This window comes from Rhea americana, unplaced genomic scaffold, assembly GCF_003343005.1.
Source record: "Rhea americana isolate MKP2758 unplaced genomic scaffold, rheAme1 scaffold_24, whole genome shotgun sequence".
NCBI classification, from domain to species: domain Eukaryota; kingdom Metazoa; phylum Chordata; class Aves; order Rheiformes; family Rheidae; genus Rhea; species Rhea americana.
Window position 1 is genome coordinate 6749872 of NW_028186357.1, and position 23162 is coordinate 6773033.

Here is a 23162-nt window from a genome sequence, read left to right on the forward strand (position 1 = left end):
TGCTAAAATGTAGACTGCTGCTGGCACACCTTTTAGAGCAAGTACTAAAATATGCATCATGTAGGCCCCTTTAAAAGAGTCATTCTTAAAAAGGTTTATTTTTCAATCATTCTACAAACAAGAATAAATCAAAAACAGTTCAATCTTTCACCCCACTGAGATAAAGTACGTGCAAATGCTGCTTCAAAGTTAATTGGCACCGAAATATTTAAGTCTGGGAAAATCATTTCAAATGTCAGAATTTTGCAAAACATCTATATTTATTTCCATATCTATCATATTCCTTTATATTTGTAGCTCATGAGGCATAAAAACATTTTTAATAGGTTAGCACAACTATATGCAAATACTAGGAAATTTATTACTCCCTACATGAAATCAGGTTAATGTTTGTCCTTATTCTATTGCAGAAATAAAGTGCAGAGACATGAATAAATGTGAAATATAAATGGTATAAATGCGGCTGGTGACAAAAATTAAAGCTTTGATCTACTGCAGTTGAAATGGGTTTACCTAGGCTGTTTGGTTATGCTCTTGTGTACCGTAGGAGCTAAGTAGCAAAGCATGAGCTCCAAAGCAAACGCTGTAGTGCCGTTTTTGATCACTCCGGCGCCGGCGGGGCGCGAGCCYGGCACGCTCGTGGCCGGGCAGCGCTGCCCGCGGGAGCGCCGGCCCGCCGAGAGCGCTTTGCAGGGCTGTGCCTGAAACGCTCAGCGCTCCGAAAACACAGAAAGCCGCTCGGACGCTCTCGGCGGGACTGGGCCGGCCGCGGCGCCTCCGGCAGGTCTCTGCCCTGCTGCTTGCGCACGCAACCTCGACCCACGCGCGCTCGCCCGCCCTTCTCCCTTCCGCCCCTCATCGCGGGAGGCTTCGGGCGAAAGGCGAGAGCGCTGCAATGAAATGCCATCTCCAGCCGCGGCGAGCTCTTTTTCCAAGGCCCCTGGCTATCTCTTTCATTACATTTCTCAGGAGGGGGCATCGCTCCCTGACAATGAACACCTGGCCCAAGAGACCTCCTAATTTAAAACAACAAACTAATTATTATCACCTACTCTTTCCTGTAGCTTTTATCTTTATTTTTTCCCMAAAGAAATATGTCAGCATATTTTTCATTTGAACTGTTAATACTCCGTATTTTTCCCCCTTAAATATGCTTAACCTCCTTCTGAGAGAAAAAAAACCCATATTTCATCAATCAGCTTCAATTACCTACTGTATTTCACTCCATGGTGTTGAATTATGAGGTGGAGGAAGGGGCTGATTAAAGACCCCACAAACATCTAGATACCTGAATAACCGATCTTCCTGCCAGCATGGTGCGCTACATGCAACACTGAATGRACAGGATGTTGGATTTTGTTTATTTTGATTTGTTTCTGAAGTTGAAACTATTGGTCTCTTTGTTAGAACATCGATATAAGGAATAAGGAGCTAGAGGCATTTCTCTAAAGAAGCTTTTGTTTTCTTTTCCGGGTGCCGCAGAGAATATTAGAAGCCAGTTTAATATCTTCTCTGGCCAGGGACGATCTACCCAGGCCACATTGGACTGGAATAAACACAACATTCACGACTCAGACACAAAAAAGCTCTACTCCTTGTCTTGCTGCAAATTTTCCTTGCCTCTTTGGTAAGTCATTCGCCTAAGTTTGCTCTCCAGCTTTTCCATCTTTAAAAGAAGATTTACAGTACCAAACTCACTGGATAGTTCTTCAGTACTTTGAAAACTGAAAAATTTTAGAGAAATAGAGCATTTTTAAAAATCATTGCTAACAACAAAATCCATTACTGCATCTAATAAATATTCACCATACAGCTGTGTCTGAATAGATGCTACTTTTTTCTAGGTTTGGTGGGGAAAAATAATTACCAGTGTAATAAGGATGTAATAACAGAAAATGAAATTATAGCTCAACGTCGGTTAATGGAAGTTTTTTACTTGGTATCTGTAATGCCAGGATTTCATTTTTCACCGAGCATAGAGCCCCAGTCTCAGGCAATCCAATTTCTAGACTACCATGGCCATGGCAGCAATTCACGCTATTAGGTTATTGGGTGCACACTGTCTACCAAGAAAACTCCAGACGGCAGCTTGATGGATCCATTCACGTGGGACTATCCATCCAACCAAAAACCACCAGATGGACAGCTGAACAAAATACCTTAAGCAAAACCCAAACCTATTCCCTTCAAGAAAGAAAGGAAAAAGAAAAGAAAGATTTGGATCCACAAGAGATGCTCTGCCATTTAATTTAAGGATAACCACTGCCAAAAATGAGTTTTCAAAAAAAGTTAGAGAAAAATATCATTGTTCTCTATGAAAATAAAACACTGATATTGTCTGACAAAAACTGGCAGCTTGGGAGAAGAATGGGGAAAAGGAAGAAAATTAAATACTGGGCTTCTAAAGCTGGTGGGAAAACACAAGCGAGGTCGATACCATCTCTCATGCTGCTGGCTGCTGTCACCAGGAGAGCTCTTGATCAGCTCCTCAGCYACCGCTTTACATAAAGCAGAGTGAGAGAAGGAGACGCCGGCAAGACCCCAGCAGTGCTCCTCAGGGCCGATTTATTTATTTATTATCCCCAAAGTTCCTGCCCTTTGATGTAGACCCAGGCGGCCTCCCCACGCAGATGTTCGGAGCTAGTCAAACCAAACAAATACCCAGCCTCAGCCTGCCTGGGCATCGTTAAGGTGGAAAGAAGCTAAAGGCTTCTAAGGAAGCGATTGCGTTTTTACTACATGCACTAATTCTGTTGCACCAAGCAGTCTCAGTTCCCCTGTATTTTTAGAATTGAGAATACRAAGTTTTCAGTAGAACAAGGTGATGTTTTTAATCTAGTTGTTGTAAATAAAGGTAAACGAATAAAATGTCTGTTTGCCTCCATATTTCCACACCGGAAAGATAACGAAAACTCCGTGACTAAACGCTCTTTTTAACCCCCGTGCTTACTGAATGCGAGTGGGCTCCTTGCCTTGCGCTCTGCAGGAGAGCAATGAAGGGCTCATTGAGGTTTAAACTGAACGTAGGAGTCTTTAAAACTATTAATATTATTCTTCATCATGAAGAGCAATTCCAGTCTCAGGAGACGTTACCTCCGGTGATTTTACGTTCCTCCGCTAGGCTGTTTGCAGCCCCCCGACCGGCGGCACAGGGCTGAGTTACCGAGCGCAGTCTGGCTCCCACGCCGCGTTTCGACAGCCCGTGCAGAGAAGGGGCCGGGCGGAGGCGCGGGGAGGGGGCCAGCGCTGGCCAGCTCGTGCCCTCAGCCGCTCGCGGGGCTCCCAAGCGAGCGCTGCATCCCACCGGCGGGAGAAAGAAGGTTRTTTTAGACCTAGGACCTTCAGACACTGCGGATTCAACAGGCGTCTGGGGCCGACCGCATGGAAGCCAGCTGGGAACACTGTAGTTAGGGCTTTGGGACTCCTCCGATTTCCACTCGGCAGCTGGGTGGAAAGGCAGCACACCCAGTAACACCGGGGCTGGCAGCAGCTCGGGATTCACCGTGCCCCCGCCTTTCTGCTCACTGCAGAGAGGGGACTTCAGCTCAAGCAAACACAGGAGTTAACACGGCCTTAGTATTATTTATGGTAATACAGCAGCTAGGATCTTCACTGCTCTAAGAACCTTACAGACCTCGAAAGCCTCTGCCCCAGCCCACAGTCAAGTTATCTTCCTTTTATAATCCCCAATTATGCAGCGACAAGGGCACAACACCCCCTCGGCACCCTCACAGCTCCACAGAGCTCCCGGAGCCCACGGAGAGGCGGGCTCGCACCAGGGAGCGATCCAGCACRCTACCGCAGCCTCAAACTTGTGATTCGACTGAGTATGACTTCTAAATACGCCAGGGAGCGTTTAGGACAAGCGAACCAGATTTCTCTCATGCATATTTGAAATCTAAGTTGAACTGAAAGGCAAAGTGAAAAAAAAAAAAAAAAAAAGGACATAATGCAGGTGTTTACTTGAGACGTGCGAGTGCAAGAAGTTACTTGATCGTGTCCGAGGTGGTGGGCGACGCTGAATTCCCCTGAGCGCCCCGCACCGTTGCCTCGCCTTTGCTTTGTCCGATTTGGATATAAACTAGCTGTCATTTACAAAACACYCAGCTCTCTGGCACACACCAAAATGATCCTTGCCTTTTTTTTGCCTTTTTTTYCCCCCCTTCTTCTTACAGGGTCTGCTTTTGGCTCCTAACAGGACAACCTTGAGCAAAGTTTCAACAAATACACGGAAAATACTTAAGGGCGTAAGTTTAAATAGATCACGACTAGAACTCTATTCTGAGAGTACAATTAAGCGGCTACTCTCGTTCCTTTTACAAGCAGAATAGTTACTTGTTGCTTTTGATCGCATGGTTCTGAGCTCTGAAACACGTTTATATTATCTATATAGTTTAAACATTAAGTGACCAACAAAAGGAATGATATTTGAAAGAAGTAACAACAGAGATCTACCCCTATCAGAGCACTCGCACTCAAAACTCCAGAGGTGCCAGGAATGAAATTCAGCGGTGACTGCGCTGCTGCTTAATTTTACATGAAAGGTGCGTGGACCCGGGGCCCGAGCAGCCCTACGACGCAGGGGAAAGGCTGCGGCGCAAGCGACTGCTGAGTGTTCAGACTCCCATGTACATTTTTCCTGTCACCTCCCGGGTCAGACTCTGCCAGGCGCTCAGCAGCCACCCCTCTGGACTGCACATGCACCTCATCGTTGAGCTCAGGCCTTTATTAAATAGCCCTAAACAGGAAACATAGCACACAGCATTACYTATTTAATGAACATGGTTGTCGGTAAATATGGCATGAAAATGTCATGAAGTGGCACCCTTAGTTTTGCCTGTGTTTCAAAAGGAGATGAGAAACACCAGCCAGCATTTGAGATTTAGCGTTACTTCCAGATTTATGCAGACTAGACGAGAAACAGACCACAGGGAAATGCAAGGAGGGGGCAATAGCAAGAAAACGAGAAAAAAAAAATCTGTTATGTGGAACTCTTCATCACTTCCTACAGGTCCTCAATTCACGCACTCTGGGTTCACTACCATACACTACACGAGTCTATGCAATTCGTATCGCACAGTATGAGGTAACTGTTTAGGAATACACTAAAAAAAAAAAAAGACAGTTCAGAACCACAGGGAGGAGGAGAGACGGGAAATTAAGATATTCATTATCACGGTTTTACGCCTTTCTTGTGTGTTTTCCACAAATATTTTAGAGGCATCCATAGCAGRGCTGCATTCACCCGCTGAACGTTAGGAGACTGGAGGAAGGAGGAATTACTGCAGTATGAGAAGGCAAAGGACCCGAAAGGCGCCCCAGGGCTATTAAAGGGGGGGGAGAGAAACGACCATCAAAGAACAAAGAGCTTTTGGTGGTTTCCCTGCAGACACGCTAGTCCAGGGACATTTTACAAGCGGGAGTGATTTCTGATTAATCACCTTGGCGCACACTCTGACCTAAGCAAAACTACCAGCACCGCGTTTCATCTCACGGTCCCTTGCTCACATCCTCACTCTCATGAGGGATCCTGCTGCTCTCAGGCTCAGCGTGACTCTTTGCACAGCGGCACCCTGAGYAACACCGAAATCGCCTCCACAGTCTGGGGCCCTGCGCTCCGTTCTCCGTCCCGTCCCGTCCCGCGGAGCTCGCCGGAGCAGCCCCTCCGCGGGGAAATTACTTTGAACTGCTGCTCGTGTGCAAAAATCAGTGTCTGAAACTGTGTCGTTCAAGGGATTATGGTTACTTAGGTATTAGTTTTTATTGGCATAGAGGCACCTTAAAGTGACAGGTGGGAATATGACTGATAAATAACCTATGTTAGATCCTATGATACAAAACAACCTGAAAAAATGGATTATTGGAATCTCTCACTGTTTCTGAAGTTTCATTTTAATGGATTTTTGTACTTTTAAATTTCCACTTGACTGAGAATACATTGGTTGCTACCATCAGAAATTATGACTTAAAGTGGACAGTGGACTGTACATTATCCTCATCTGAAAATTTTTAGCAGCTTAGGCCTGAGCTCCTATAAGTTGTCCTGACCAGCTTTGTCTTTCTTTTTTTTTTCTCCCTGAATCTCCAATATTTTTTTTACCTCTGGCTTAAAATAGTKAAAGACACCTTTATTTATTTATTTGACATTTCCTGTGGGACACTTTGTGACCACATGGTTTTACAATCAAAGAATCAAAGGAAAATACTCAAATTCCTGCACTRCCCTTATCACTGGATAAATACCATTTTCACAACAGATCATTTAGCACAACTAGGATTTCCTAAATATTTTTTTACCTGGCATCAACATTTACATCTCTGACTGTCTTGCTGATCCAGCCCCCATCACACCCTGACTAAATTTCTAAACATATGCTTTTTGGCTTTCTCTTATATCACCCTTTTAGATATCACATGCTTACACAACTCCCTTCTCTGACGTACAATCAGTTTTGGCAGGAGATGACGACACTGGGATCACCGTTTCTTACGCTATTGGTGTCTCTGTTTGCTCATACTCAGGATTTTGTACAGCACTTGATACTACAAGTCATGGCCCATTTCTTTAGCCAAAAAATYAGCATTCAGATTAGAAAAAAAAAGAAAGAARAAGATRAAGAAAGAAAGAAAATCATTCTCTGTATAAGGCTTCTCAGTAATGTCTAGGCAAATTTGTAATCAAAATTAAAAAATGTGACAAAACAAAACAATATTAGGTGCAAAACTCCTCCAATTCTCCACTGACCCAAAATGATCTAAACATCTTCTACATGACTCCGTTAGAACAAAATAAATAACAAAAAGGGTATTTTTCAGTGTAGGTTCACTCCAATGCGCTTACCCATTCCCACGTTTTCAGATACAAAGTTTCTGGAAACCACAATACCCACATTTTCTGTCACTCAGTTATAGTTGCAAACAGGAAGCCAAATGCTGAGTTTCTTTCTTGCTATTTGCAATAGCAAATTGTAATTTGCAAAAGGTTTTTGATAACATTTGGTGTTAATTGGACTAAAAAATGTTAATCTCTCAAATCACTGTGATCTTAAAGACACATGTAAATTATCTCAGCATGTAAGAGTGCAAAAGCTCAGACTGCATTGAATTTTTCAGGACATAGGGTCTTTCAGTGTGCTGTTAAAGGATGTCAGGGTGATTTACTATTCTTGATTTCTTGTGTGAAACTTAATAAAGCAAGCGTGCACTACATTTAACATGTATTTCAGAACATTGTTCTGGATGTTAAAAAAATAAATACACATTTTCTAACTAAAACTGTAAAAAATGGGATAGGGTTGTAAACATGGAGCAGAATATTAACCAAGGACACTGATTTTCCTCACTTACCTGCAGAAGGATGGATACTTCACAGTAGGGTATCTGCCCTCCTTTGTGTCACACAACTTCTGTATAGACATAACCACCAGTAAATACTTAAAACATCAGACCTTAAACATGATAGGGAGAAATCACCAATGACTCGTGCACATTTTGGATTGATATTCCCACCAGGAATATGAAATRGACTACAGAGCTCAGCTGTTTTCTTCACGGACTTCCACTCATTAGGAACTAACCAAGCCCACCTACAACCCAATTAGCACAATTTGGTTGCAGAGAAATAACATGGCATGTTTAGCTGTTTGTCCATTATAATAGTAACGAAAAACAGATCAGATTGTTTCTGCTAGAGTGAGCTGCTCTCTCCAGCTTTTTGCTGATCTCTGCACAGGCTTCCATCCTGCCAGAACCTTATCCACCTTACCTATTGCTCTCAGTCCATCCAGCTTCATTTCACTAGCTCCTAATCATCTTCCTCATTAAATACAACATATGCACCATCATTTGGGAGATTCATGTAAATTTTCCCATAGTCGTCTTCACTGTTTTTCACTTGCTATTCCACCACTGTGCTCAAATGTCTACATTCATTTTCCTGTACTTTACCCCAGTCTTTTTTGCCTATGCTTATCGCCAGTGCTAAATTGTATGGCCTCCTTTTTTGAAGTCAATATCAAAAAAGCACACATCTCCAATAGATCCTATTGTCTGGCTCTAAAATTGCATATGTTAGAACAACCACCTAAATCAACAACAACAGAAGAGGTTATATTAAAAAGTAAGTTGACCTTAAAAGAGGTACATCAGCAGCCCAGCTTGGAACTTCCCCCTCTCTAACCATACAACCTGCTGTTTATTCTCATTCCTCTTAGGCTTTGCCCAAATACAAATCTTGACTTTGACAAGCTCATTCATACTACTTCACTCACAATACTTCACTTTCTCTATAGCTCTATCAATTTCTACTTGGTGTGCCTGAGATTATAGAATTGGTCCTTTGCTTTTAAACTTCTTGGGAAAGGTTTGCACAGTTTGGTCAACTCTGAACCACCATGTTCACTCCAGGCAGTAGGACAGTAGAAGTAATACGGGTTTTAGATCTGCAGAAGCAGGTAAAAATACATTACTGTTTCAAAATTAGAACCATACAAGAYAGAGCAATTCAGAAAACACATAGCAGTCAAGCATTTATTCCAGCAAGAAATCTTTCTTAAATAATCTGTAAAGAGAAGGCTAAAGCCTGCTTTACTTGCAGGAGTTAAGCATGTACACATGAAGAATGGAAGGGTATAGGATAGTTCTAACAAGCATATATAACAAGAAAATTTCAAATTAAAATTAGAAACACACAATAATTTAATGTAAGAGGTAAGTGCAGTTAACCACTGGAACAACTCATTAACAGCTCTCATGAAGAGAAYCACTGGAAAGAAATTAAAGATTGGATGTGCTCAAGGAGGATTTGAGTCTTAGCTCAAAATCAGGACTTYTGCCGTACACAATGTTGTAACAGATACTCCAGTAGTCTCCTCTGTTCTCAAGTTCATTCAGCCCACTGCACACTATGCAGATACATACGTAGATATAAACTGGGATGAGGGAAAGATTTTGTTTATTTAGATTTTCTCATATCAACTTACATCAGGTTGTCAAATTAAATTTAGATTAACTATCAGTAGTTTTTTTAATAGTGAAGATCCTGGTATTTCAGGAATTTGATAAAAATAAGCCYGTAACATCAATCAGAAATTCAAAAGTACTATTGTCAACACACATTAATAATTCTGAKCTAGTAAGCTGCAGGGTTGGTTCTAGGACATCATAAAATCCATATGAAGACAGTGCTATAAAATTATGCAAATTATACAACACTATCTGTAGCGRGGGAGTAAAAAAAAATTACTTAAATGTGTTGACCAAGCTGTATATGGGGCACATGGAAAAATTAAGCKTACTCTGCACAGGCAGAGATATATTTTGTAACTTTAGCCATCATCAGAAACAGCTTAAGAAAATAAAACTTGTGATTTTTTAAGACCTTTGTATCAAAGACAACATACCCACATGCAGAGAACAGGCAGGCTGCCTACTACTAAAAGCTTGAATTTTATCTATTAAGAAAAAAAAATCCAACAGCTGTTAAAATGATGCAGTTCTTCCACTATCCTATAGGGCATACTCAGACGTAATGTGGGTACCTGACCCAATGTACTGTACAGTTATGCCAGGTTTAAATAAAGCAGCTTTCTCTCTTCATAAGATGTTGTACTGGAAGTGGTAGTCGAAGAGACCCTGCACAGAAACCAAGAGGTTGTGAGTAACCAGACAAGAAAGGCACCCTTGATTTGTCGTATCATATGAAACACTTTAGTGTATACACGTATAACACAAAACTCTGCTACCTGWTATGTAATATGTCAAAAACCTGCTAGGGCAATACTAGGTTTTATTTGGTAGTGACAAAAATTCAGCCTAGAGGATGAATGAACATTTTGATTTACTTAAGAAGCTAGGCTTTATRGATGAATGCTGGATGTATGATGTAAACTTTCAGCCACAAATAACTATTTGAGGTACCAAACTCTGCACTAGGAAACCAGTAACATCAGAACCAGTTACATCTTGTGTATTAAATCCATGCGAAAGTACTGGATCAGGCTTTAGAAAAAAAAGTCTGAGATTTTACTAAGTGTGTTCAACCATTACTTGTATAAACAATTCTTCCAGTTGTGTAGATCCACTTAATGTAAATGTACTTTCAAGAAACCAGCTAAATATGYAATTGGTCTTTTGTACATACAATTACTGTGATGTGTACACTGAAGAAGCACTGTAAAAGAGAGATAGTTAATTGAAATTATAGAAGCAAATACTGTGCACCAAGGTCTAAAAATGAGAATCCCATTTTAGAAATCCAGATCCCAATATGACTGTTCAGATACAAAGCAGGGTTATAACCATGATGCTCAAGTCTAAAAATTGAGCTCATAGTACTATTTAAAATAAAGCAATAAAATAGCCTTGTAGACTATCAATATTACTTGTTTTCATTTGTATTCTGCTCATTTATGCAGCTCCATTTCATGTTTTCCTTTTTTTTTCCTGCAGCATAGACCATGCTAATATTTTTATAGATTTGCCTATAATAACCTTTAAATYCTTTCCTTGTCATTATGCTGCATAGCTCTCCCATTGTGTATACACTCTTTACTTCGGTTCATTGCCTACACATTGATTATTTCATATTTGTCTATGTTAAGCACTAGACAGTATTTTCCACTTACTAGTCTAGCCATTTAAAAAGATCCAAATCCACCTAAATAAAGACAGATGCTTTCTTCTTCCTATTAGTTATACATTTAGTTTGACAATATCAATTAAAATTGGTCCCAGAGAATTTCATGTTTGTCATCTGTCACAAAACCAACCTCCTGCTTGAATATTACCATTTTCACTAGTAATATTCACAAAATTACTGCTGGAACTGCTGGCTGATTTCACCATGGGACCTCAGAAGAAGTCCCTCACTTGCTGTAAGAAGGCAGAGGAGGACGTGTTACTACGAAGTAACTACAAAACCACAGGACGCCAGCTACGCTGCACTAGCTCTGTTGACAGCTCTTGTCTTAAGGGAGTTGAAAGCACCCAGGAGCTAGCTGTCCTCTTTCATCCAGGGGCAGGGGGAATGGGATTTGACTCTGTCTGTCATAATTAATACCTTACTAATATCAGAACTGCAGCAAAATGGAACTACAATAAAATAACAACATGCCAAAAACCCTGTTGGTCTCCAGTAACTCAGGACTGCGTCTCTGAGAATGGTGGGGCCTGGTGAATTGATTGGCGTGTGGATAAAACCTCTGATAACCTGTGTAACACTTCACATGCAAACAGAATAATACTGAAATACTGTATCTGAGATGTCTGAGCAAGACACAAAGGTCCAACTGGCTTTCTATCTCCTATAACTTTAATTTGCCTGTAAAAACAAACAGTCTCTTTCTAATCTCTCTGGGCTTTTCATAATCCTAAAAGTGATTTGAATAAAGCCTGGTCAGCTCTGTCTATTTTTTAGTAATTGCTGTTATATTTAAGCTGCAACATCTTTTGAAACCAATGACGTAGTTAGCTTGGGAATAATGTATTAATTACAATTTAAAGACCAATCTAAACATCTCCAATCTACTTTCTGCTGGTATTAAGTGGTTAAATTTCACTTTTCACTGGTAAAGCCAAGGCCACAGTAATTTTATAGTTTTCATTCTCTTTTCCCTCTTGTTATTTCAAATATGAAATGCAAAAGGAAGGACCTACGAGGGAAACCACTTAAAGCCATCATAAAATGCCCTGTGTGGGCATTTCTGCGGTTGACCAAGTCACTTGCTGCAAGTGCAAGACACTCATTAGGAGATGAAGTTCGCTACATGTGCTACCCCCATGGAGGCTATAGTATCAGCCTCCATTTGCAAATACCCAAGTTTTTGAGCAAAAATATCCACTTTGCACACATAATGCACATAAACATATTGCTGCATCTCTAAATGCTGACAGTGTCATCTCAGACCTCCCAGCAACTTGTGTCTGTTCTCAGGCTTACTTCAATATCACCCTGAATTCTGCCATTTGTACACAGCCATTTGCCATTTACAATGTTGTTCCTTCCTATTTTATCTCTGTACTATTAACCAGTAGCTCTTTCACCTCAAATAAATAACAGAAGCTTGATTTAGGCAGTTTTTCATCCCACCTCCTCTTCTCTGTTTGAAAGACAAAACTGAACAATGCAGTTGTCTTAACCAATTTTTAGAGAAAAGATTTTTCTCTTTTCTCCTTAAAAATAAAAATGTGTGAAATAACACGAAGTTAGGTAATATCGCAATTGTAATTCTAAGAGATTAAAATTTCAYTTGTAAATACTGCGTTTGGAATGACAACTTCTGTATGAAACAACCCAGCACAACTTAGAGTGAGTGAAGAGGTTACAGAYAAAACTTTGAAACCTGGGAGTCAGAATTGCTACTGAAACTGTCACCATTTAGTAATGACACTGCCACTACATGAGTTAATTTTTTGCAGTCTATGTCACTTAGCCTATTTCAAATGCCAAACCAGGATTTTTAGGCACTGAGGGAACAGAATAAAGTTATTTTTTAAAAAAAGAAGCTTAAAAATAAACAAAAAAACCTTTAAAGACATCAATCCTCTGCTCTCAATGACTTTTTCTTTATTTTCTTCTCCTCTTCACCCAATCTTCCTCTATAAACATTCAAGTCAAATGCCCATGTAAAAGAACCACCTTGTATATGTAATACAACCATTGCAAAGTAATGTTTCTGCCTGGGAGAGAGTTAGGTGAAAAAAAATGCAATAAAATTCAGGAATCACTCATACCGGAAATGGCTAACCGTCCCTCTGAACCTTAAGCAGTAAGCTATTACAAATGCAATCACTATAACAGGAATACAGAAAAACAGAAAAGAGAGAAAATAGGAAAGCCAGAGAAGCAATGGGAGAGCGCCGGCAGATCTGGCGTTTATCATTTGCCTTCTGCCGTTTTCGTTTCAGGGCTCTGGCTGCTCTTGCGCCAATCACTGCTCTCCCGTTTACCAGGCACTTTATAGCACCTGCTTTCTTGCTTTTGCTTTCTGAATGTTCCCTACTGCCACTCAGCTCTCAGGAAAAGCTTAACCAGCCGCACAGCATCGTGCCACACTTGGCATTACTGGTTGCCTTACTTGAGGCACCCAGCATGTCTCCTCACTGGAGCCCTGAACCAACCGGCACAGGACACAAGGGAGGATTTCCAGGGACGTCAGCAGTGCCTGAGGCTGACGACCAGTTCACGGCCTTATAACAAGTAATACATATTTTTAGGGTGAGGAATACCATTATGTTTTGCTTGTTTTCTGGCAGAACACAGCCCAGTGATGAACTAAACCAGAACACAYATTTCAGTAATATCCAATTTTCATTTAAAGACCTCCACAGTAATCAATTCCTTGATCAGTTGTTCCAGGGGTTACTTTAACTGGCAAYGTTCACCGTGTTTTCTTCCCCATGTTTTTCTAGCTAAAAATCTACAGAATCTACAAAATCCTGTTGTTTGTGGTTTTTAAATGCACTTCTCCTCTTCATCACTATGAGACGGGGAAAATCCAGCTTCTCAGGGAAATTCCAGCTTCCCAGTTTAATAATCAGGAGTTGAAACTGCGCTAAGTTTGCCYGCCTCTACAGGGAAACTTTCTCAAGATGATATGGGAAGTTTTTGACAGAAAAGAGATATTCCCCTCCTTCCTCTGTGTCTGCACCTTTTCTTTGCCTTTGTTCTAACAAAAAGCCTTCTGCAGGCTTGCAGAATGCAAATCCTTGCCATTTAGGTACTTTATCTCTGGTAAGGAACTGAGCATCATCTAGAGCTTCACCCCCCCTTCTTTACGACTTACTGTGATACTGCATGAAAGGATGAAGTTCAAGTTGTCAGATCAACTCAAAGGGACAGGCGGACTAAGTTCCACTCTGGTAGCACACAACATCATTTCCAAAGGAAGAATCACTTATATTTTATTTATAGTGCCAGCCAAAATACTTACTAGGAACAGAGGTGGGAAGAAGGAATATTTTGCCARTGACACAGGAAAACAGCAATTTACATTTTAAAGCTGATGAATATTTGCCCCCAGAGGTTACATGACAGTTGGATGAGCTTTCTTTTAGGGAAAAATAAAATCAAAAGAGTGACAATTCTGCAAATGAAAATACATTCCCACTGTGAATATATTCACCTTGTAATACCCAGGAGAAAGCATTTCATTTTTTCAATTAATCTGACCTTTATCAAGAGCTAGCACAGAAGAAACGCTCTCACAGAGCTAAGCACTTGGAGTCAGGGGAAGAAGCACTGCAGATCTGTGCACAAGATACTACACAAACTGATTGTTAAAAGGTTTCACTGTTTATACCGTGGAACTGCTGCTGGTTTACGAAGGCTACAAACAGTCCTTGACCAAGCCGTTCACCACAAGCTTTCTGCCCAGTCGCAAAGGACATGCCACGGGCAGCCCAGGAGCAGAGCTACGTAAGTCCTCCCCAGGTGAGGCTCGCCGTGGCTCCTCTGGGTCGTAGCTCTCTAGGTAGGACACGCTTAAGCCTCAGCACTGATTTTTTTCTTCCCGCTAGTAGGGATCTGAATTACCCTCCAGTCTGCCCAACAGCAGAGCCTGCCCAGTCACACACTGGAGTCTTGGCTGGGGAAGAACGCGTGGAACCATCTGCTAAGAAAGTACTTTCCCCCCCAAACCGTACCTTTGACTATACGGATTAGTCAAGGCTAGTCASGGACTACATGGCCCCCCTCCCTCCCCCTGTTCTAGTTAATAATGACCAGTAACACAGAGGTAAGGGCTAAGCCCCCCGTTACTTTCTTTCACCAGCTGGAAGCACTCTCTCCTGGGACGGGAGGGCACTGGGGTGAGAGATGTGAAAATTAAAGGGAGCTCCACATACAACAGAAGGAAGGATTACTGGACCATCACTGAATCAGAAAAGCCCCAAGCTAAAAAACAGCCTTCAGCATGTTCTGAGAACACACTGATTGCTCTGAGAATAGAGGGGCCTGTCTTGAGAAAAGGAAAAAACTAGGTTTTACTGTAAATGACCCTTCCTTGTGCCAACACAGAGTGCTCAGTTATTTTTTTTTTTACTTAGTCACTTTCAAGTAAAACTTTTCTTTTTCTTCTTCCAGTATCACCACCACAGTGCATTTTTTCTGGCCTGCTGATGTGCAGCAATACAGACATCTACCCCCCAAACCAATCTGTAATCCTTTTGTTTGAAAACCCTACCCCTTTCTAAAATTGCCATATAAACCTCTAGTCTGAACTTCCCATAATCCCACCTGTGTTACACCGAGTTGATTTTAATTATGATGCTTGACTTTACAACTGTTTTCTTAAAAAGGGTGCATATGTTTCAGTTTCAGTTATTCTTTAGTGTTTTTTTATGAACACCAGCTTTCAGTAATACTCATTTTGCTCAATTCTGAGAACAAAAAGTCTACTCATATTCACTGAGGGAGCATACTCTGAAACAACATATCTTCCTTCTTCTGATGGGCTAAAATTATCAATCTGAAATTCAATTAAAAAAGTAAAATTGGAAAATAAAAAAATCCACCACAAATTCAGATTTTTTTTTCACTAATTTTCAACTGCAACCCATATAACTGATTGCAAAAAAGAGAGTACTTAATAGAAGAGCAGACACATACTGGAATCAGGTGTCTGCATTTGTGTGAAAGCTATTAAGCAACAGGTCATGCTGCATGCTTTTTGTGAGCTTATTGCCTCTCATTCAATCTTACATTAAATTTACAATAAATTGAGACTACAGAATCCTGCAGGATCAGCTCCTAACRGCAAACGTATAAAAGTATGTGAAAATGCTGTCACTACCATAGTTGCCAAGTCTTTTTGGCTAGAAAGCCCAAATTGACTCATAAGTACAGCTATTCCCAGCCAAAAGTAAGCATGTATTGCCTTACATTTTCCTTTCCACATTTCTCAGACATTTACATTTATACCAACACATAATGAGTAGAGGAAACACAAAGACATTCTAACAAAATTTTCTTTAGCTTGTCAAAAATGCCTTTTTCTTCCTTTTTTCTTATATTAACATTAATTGGAGCTGGGCAAAAATCTTCACTTTAATAGCAGCAGAAGTAGCACTGGTACATTACATTTAATTAGCATCTAAACTAGAGATCCCRAATACCCCACAAGCAATTTCCACGCAGGAAACATTTTGCCTTACAGGCAAGYGCAGCCAGTTCAGAGCAGGAGCAGAGCAGCAGGACTAGGGGCAGAGGACATAAATCCAACCCGAGGGGCTCCGAGCAGGTAAGCRGGTCCCACTGAGACTAACGAGGACAGCAGGGCAAACACCACTGCTCTCCTCGAGGAAGCAGCCTTCCCTATGCAAAAAATCCAAACATCCATCCAAGATGATGGAAATCATGTTTACTGCATGGATTCATAAACCCAAAATGCAGAGCTGCACAGACACCATTCAATCCTGCTGCCATCACAATAAATCAAAAGACCAGTAAGTTGAAAGTCTTCTATGCTTTCGGCCTCCTTTATTTTCCCGTCTCACAGAAAGTGTGTTGCCATCTATATTTAACAGCAAATGCAAAATACAGACAGCCTTATAGATCAGAAAGGCTAAAGTTTCTTTCTGTTCTGCTCCCTTCAGCTCACTCTCATACCTCCACCCCCTTTCTGGCTTCTTGTTTTTCTCATCTACATGCTGTTTCATTTAGCCGTGCTTCCTCCGTTCCTGCAGTTCCCCGTTGTTCCTCTTTCTGGTCTTTCAGCTCCACCTCCTCTCATTCCAGCTCCCTCGTGTTCTGATCTCCTAGTTTCAAAAATACCAGACAAGAAGGTACTAAAAAGAAAGAAAATCAAAAGCTCTTGGTAAAGCTGCTGTTTTCTGAAGTACCTACCTGGACATTGTGCTACTTTTATTTTAAGGTATTTTAGGACAAATCCAAGCAGCTATACTTTTTCTTCTAATGCAAAGATTTTTAATCTAAAAATTGTCCAAGCATTACTACTCTTTTTTATCAATACGAAAGTTTTCAGCTGACCTGGTAGAAGAAGATTGGCTAATTCAACATACCACAACTTTACCAGTGATTCACCAGCTTTCCAATTAAGCTATGCCCATCAGTCATAAAGCCCCTTCTTACATGTTACCAATCTGCTCATTTTGACTCTGGGTTAAAAATGAGTAACTGATTTTCCCAGGTTAGATTTCAAGCCAGATCTCCAGAGAATGATTCCTTAAAGTGTGGTTCAAATTCATCTACGCCTTTGCTTTGATTTAGCCTCCCATTCTGGTTCTTGATGAATGATCTCAGAATCACCTTTTTGGCTCTCTTGGTAAGAAAAGAGGATAGACAAAGTATCACATCATACAAGATCTAAAATGGGTTTAGCACATAGTCATCTATATGAAATATAAGCACATTCTTATGCCCAGTTTGGAAATGGCACATGCCAGTTAAGAGAAATGGCCACTTCTACACACAAATACCCAATTTGTGCATGCAGCCATGGTAACTGGATAGCTAACTTGCTTGAAAAACCTGGCTTAGTTTATACTTCACCTAAAAGCATATCCTTTAAAGCACATCTGAGTATAAAGTTTTAATGATTCTTTTTGAATGAGTTTTAAAGATTTTTTTAAGTGGTTGCCTCCAGGGATGCATAAACAATTCTGCTCAGTGTCACTGATTAGCATTGCAAAAGTATTAACTTCAACAGCCACACTAAATCATTGTGACCTGCCTAAAAAATCTTCACTTMCTATCAAGTTTTGAGTACCCCAAAGAGTGGATGTTGAGGTGCTCAAAATAGTGCAAAGCGGGGTGATGATGTAAGTTCTGCTTAAGCAAATTATAATATCCACAGACATGGAGGAAAATCCTAACAGTTTGCCTCAAGCTTTTTACAGAGCTACATACCAAAATGCGTATCACATACATCATAACACGCAGAAAAAAATAAGCAGGAAAATAAGATTTTAGAGTATTCTTATAGGCACATTGAAGCTTTCTTAGATTTATGCCACAGAAGAAGTTTTTGGACTGTTTTTTCCTCATCATCCTAAAGTAAAGGTTGCTTTTTCTTGACGGAGGGGGGCAAAAGAAAGCGTGCTCAGGATCATCTACAGCTGTAGCGCTGGCACTACGTAGTGCAGCTCTGTGTGTACTGTCAGCTCACTGTGACAACTGAGATCCTAGACGAGGATGAACTGTGTTTCTTCACTGACATTGTCAGACAGCAAGGACTGGAGTTTGTGCAGACTTCTGCCACTATTTGAGACTGATAAGATTAACACCGCGGTGGTTTTGTTTTGATGAGAGATAGGGTACGAGTGTGCTGCACTGTCTGCAGCGCAGGGCTGTGTTTCTGCGGGTGCCGGGCGAGGAGAGGCGGAAGCGTTATGATGCAGAGGAGCTATTCATCTAAGATACAAAACGGAACTCAAGAGCAGTCTAAGAGTTGAGAATAATACAAGTACAATAACTTCTGAAGTATGACATTAGAATTACTCACTGTCTGGTGAAATTTCAAAGTAAGCAGGAGAATGGCATAACCAGAGGAAGAAAAGCATGAGTAACACAAATCTAAATTAAAACACATATTTAGTTAAAAAAGTAAAGCACAGAAYATGCGTGTGTAATAAGCAAGGCAAAGTCCTGTTGACTGTATGGAACAGAGATCCTCCAGCAAGTGCCAGCCTCACCCAGGAGTGGCAAATACCCCACCACCATACGAGCGTGGTTATCCTGTTTCTGGAATAATGCAGTACCAGCTTTTGCATCGTGCAGCCCATTAATCCATGGCCTAGGTATCTGAGTGTTGACACTGCATATATATCATTACAGCAAACTGCATCATACTGAGAGCACAGCCAGGGAATGGGGAAAAGCAAGCGCTAACATTATCTAAGCTCTGGTTAATCTTTTACCAGCAGTTGCACTTGTCTGTTCCCAGAGAACCAGATTCAAAGTTTTGTGAAGTGAAGAGAAGGACAACTCCAGGAGTCCATAAGCCCTTGAATCAATTCATGATTATATATATYGCAAAATATAAAGAGCAAGCTTCTTGGGACAGGAAGAATTGGGCTGATTCCTTTTGCTTTAATRTTTCTCATTCCTTTAGCTACAGTGTATGATCTTTCTCTTATTTATTTTCTTCGTAACAGAACTATAAGACTCGAGGGGACTTTCTGAAAAACCAAGTCTAACCTCCTGCCACCTGTGGGAGTGGTAACAGAAAACCCTTTTTATTCTCACTTTCAGCTCTTCAGGACAGGGACTGCTCCTTCTTTCTCAGGAACACTGTACAACTCAAAAATACATARGAATGCAGAAAAAGTCAGAGTTGATAAAAAGAAAAAAAAAAAGGTAGGAAGGAGAGAAGGCAGGGGATAAATAATACAGATGGCCCAGAYTGTCCGTTCTAAACATGTTATGATGTATGCCACTTGCTTATGGATTACTTCAACTCTCCTGTCTTCGTCTTTAAGGCTAATGTGCTGGAATAAAACATCCTCACGTTCATGCATAAAGATAACAAGCAATGCTAGACAGAATGTTAGTAGTCATGTCTATAGCTTCTCCTCTGGACTTCCCTGTGCTGGTTCTGCAGGTTTTTCCGTTGTTACAAGTGAACCCGCTTGCAGCTGCCTCAGGAACAGCTGCTGTGATCCTGCCTAGCGTTGTGGGAGTTCCTCCCAAGCAAAGAACGATCAGAAAAGCAGTGCAATATGTCACTCTTGGCTGCTGACCTGAGAAAATAAGTCATTCTATTGAGCAACACATAAGGCTGTCTGAAGCTTCCTTTTGCACTTAAAGAGTAAATAACCGATAATTAAATCGGCAGCATGATTGCAGAACTCATATTCACTAAAACCAGGACATATGCAACAGGCTGGTTAAATGCCATCTCTCTCTAGAAGCCTATGCATAGAAAGGATAAAAACTATTACTGCTTTCAGTCATAGAAATAATCCCGGTTGCTCCAGTGGCTGTGGTGGTGATGTATGGTTTTGTTCCTACATGTCGTAGGTTCTACGGCTAATAATTYATGGCAGGGGTTTCATGCAGGCATGACCCTACTTACTGCGACAGGAGATGTTCCAGAGACTACTGCTCCAACTAAGGAGTGTTACGGTGTCAGTAACGTTTCTCTATGTAATTTACAGAAATATTTTGTCTGGTTATTTATTTATTTATTAGCTCACAGTACTACATTGGTGCCTAAGAAAACCAAATCTCCACTGAACATACATCAGTAGATTGTTACTTGACAAATAGTCTCTAGTTGTTAGAAAAGTATGTGGATTTTCACAGAATTGAGAAATTGGCTTAAGCAAGCTGCAGTAAAAAAAGTTTCCTTTGCGTTGATTTTTCAGTATTTAGTGTGTATTCAGAATACATCCTCAATGCCATGCTTTGCTTTATAGACTTGATATATGATTATACAGCTGTGACTAAGAAATGATGTACGAAATAAAAATCCCTGTACAATGCATTGGGAATACAGACTCTGTAAGCTACCAAATGTGTTAGTAGCTGCTGTGTTTTGCACTCAGAAAAAAGAAGAAAGCCAGTGCATTTTAGTAAGGATCCAAACAGTAACTATATTAAAAACCTTTCAGAATATACAAATGTCCCCCTTACTGTGCATTATGCATTGTAAGATAAGCCTGAACAAGGGAGTCATCGGGGAGTGTCACTCGCCCAGGGAAGGCAGGATGCTCAGTATCTATGCTAATCCTCTGTAAGCGACCCAGGGCAGCGGGCCCTATGCCAGCTGAGCTCCCGGCCACGCCAAGCCTGTCCCCTCCCTCTTGTAGCATCATTTTTGCCCATCTGCAGCTTCTGAAAGTAATCAAATCAGAGTAACAATGCTTAACATACATCTAATGTAAATCTAAAATACAGAGCAATAGGAAATTAATTTCACTGTGACTGCTGGCATATTACTGCAAATTTTCCAACTTAAACTGTCTGCAAAAACAAAAGAAAACAACTCTTGGCTCTCAGCCCCCACCTTTCCTAAGACTGTAAGGAAGTGGCATTGCTCTGCCTGCTCCTTACAGCAGGTATCAAAACAGCAGCATCACCAGCCAGCATCCACGTTGTTTCCTCCAACCACAGGGAAGAAAAGACTGAGCTTCTAAAATTTTTCATCACAGCTTAGCTGGAATAATCAGATACGACATAACTGAAGTTGCCTACGCAAATATTTCTTTCCTGAAACGTTCCTGAAAAGTCACCCATATGTGACTTACATTCCTTCTCCCACGTAGTCAGCCAAACGCTGCCCAGGCCTTGGGAGAGCCTTGCTAAAGTTTGCCCGCGTTTGTATGAGCTCAGTGTTTGTTAACAAGTGCCAGCAATAATGTTTATATTGGCCTTCAACCTTGATTTATGCATTTATTTTCATTTTGGAAACTTCTACTTGCTTCTGCGTGCCTATAACCACCTGTGGAAAAGGTGGAATATTTTCAGTTACACGAAACAAGCCAAGTGCACCTACCTTTCACTGCAGGCTCTTCAGCGGCCCCGGGGCCAGGCGCAAGCAAGGGAGCCGGTGGGGTCTGGGGGCGATCTGGGAAGCCTGGGGCCGGCGCCGCACCGCTGCATCTGGGGTCTAGCTCGTGCCCAAATGGGACCCCGGGGCCAGGGGTCCTGGCAGAGCCAGGAAGGCTGTGCAGGACCCTAACCTCTGCGACTGCATTTATTTTCTCCACCTCAGCCAAGGAAGAGTCACATGTAAGAAAATGCTAAGAACAGGCATCTCCTAATGAGACTAGGAGTCCTAAGACAGACTTTAATTGTGCTATCAACATTGTTTTGATGGATGTGATTCTAAAGTACAAGCAAATCTAAAAATTATTGGCTGCGATTACCCTCCAGGTAAGAAACCAATTCTTTCCACGTGGGGTCAGAGGGGGGGAGTGCGGCTGCACAGTCACAACACAGCAGTGACTGGAAGGAGGCTGGATGTTCCGCGGTGATAAAAATACTGATCGTCATTAACAGCTGCTTTTGGGAACAAAGAATTTGTACTTAATTGTTCACAGAGCAGAATAAAGGAGARGACCCTGAAAACTAATTAAATTAGGGGTGCCAAAGGCTGTGGACATTAAACCTGATTTTCTAATAACCTGTTGCATACTGCAGAGAGTCGCCCGGGAAGCCACCACAATCCTTGACATGGTCCTGCTGGAAGACCACAGCCTTATTCTGTATACCCTCTTCCAGCGAGGGCCACCTACCAGAGATCCTGACCAGCCCAGATGGGGAGCACAGGACCTGAGTTGAGATCGTATCAGAAATGCATAGTTCTGTTACTTTTTGTTTTACTTTATTTTAAATGAGAACTCCTCAGGAGGCCATTAACAACTGAAATAACAGAAGCCAACCACAGAGCCCTGCCAGCARCTGTGCCCACGACCACTGCAGAACCGGCTGGGCTGTGCGCCGCAGAAATCGTGCTCAGTCCAAGCACAAGGACAGCCCCCAAGGCGAACGGGCCCCCTCTGCTCCTCCGGTGCCCGACGCGTCCACCCAGCCATAGCACAGGAGAACGTCCACACAGTCTTGGAGGCTTGAACAGACCCAGGCTGGAGGCCCTCACTCCCTCCCTCCCTGCAGACCGCCTTAAAACAAAACTTGTAAAGTTGCCTTGTTGTGTTAATGGCATTCTCAGAGCTCTCCAATGACTCAGAAAACTGCCAAGATCTCAGCCGTCTGTCTACATAAAAGATTTATTAATCTAAAACCACAGCAGACAAYGTACTGAGTCTGTGGTGCCGTACAAAGGATTTGGGGAGTTCGGCTCTCCCTTCTCTTCACAGGGAGACCTCTGGGCTTTTTTTATGCCTGTGCCATTGCAAGTCCAGATCCTCTCAGCTATTCTTTTTTGCATTTCTGTAAAAGGTTTACATCTTCTGTCTCTAAACTCTACCCAAATTCCTCACATCCACTTCCTCCCAGAGGAAACACAGCTCGCGCAGGAGCAGTATGTGGAATACACTTCTAATTTTGTCTTCAGACGAACACTGTAAGCTGATGAGAACATCTTAGACGCTGGCAGCTTCCACTGACGTCAGCTGGAATTGCAAGTCTGCAGTCAGTTTAGTCCACACCACCACAAGCCCCCTTGGGCCGCTGATCCCTAACCTTCCTCCCCCAGCGCTCTCCCTTCTCCAGCTGCAGAGCAGCGTTGCCACAGGACACC

At 41.7% G+C, this 23162-nt stretch overlaps 1 long non-coding RNA gene across 1 annotated transcript in view; it reads right to left on the bottom strand.

The window, feature by feature from the left end:
- LOC146595083 (uncharacterized) overlaps positions 1–23162 on the bottom strand; it is a 213087-nt gene that overhangs the window by 41637 nt on the left and 148288 nt on the right. The window lies entirely within an intron of this gene.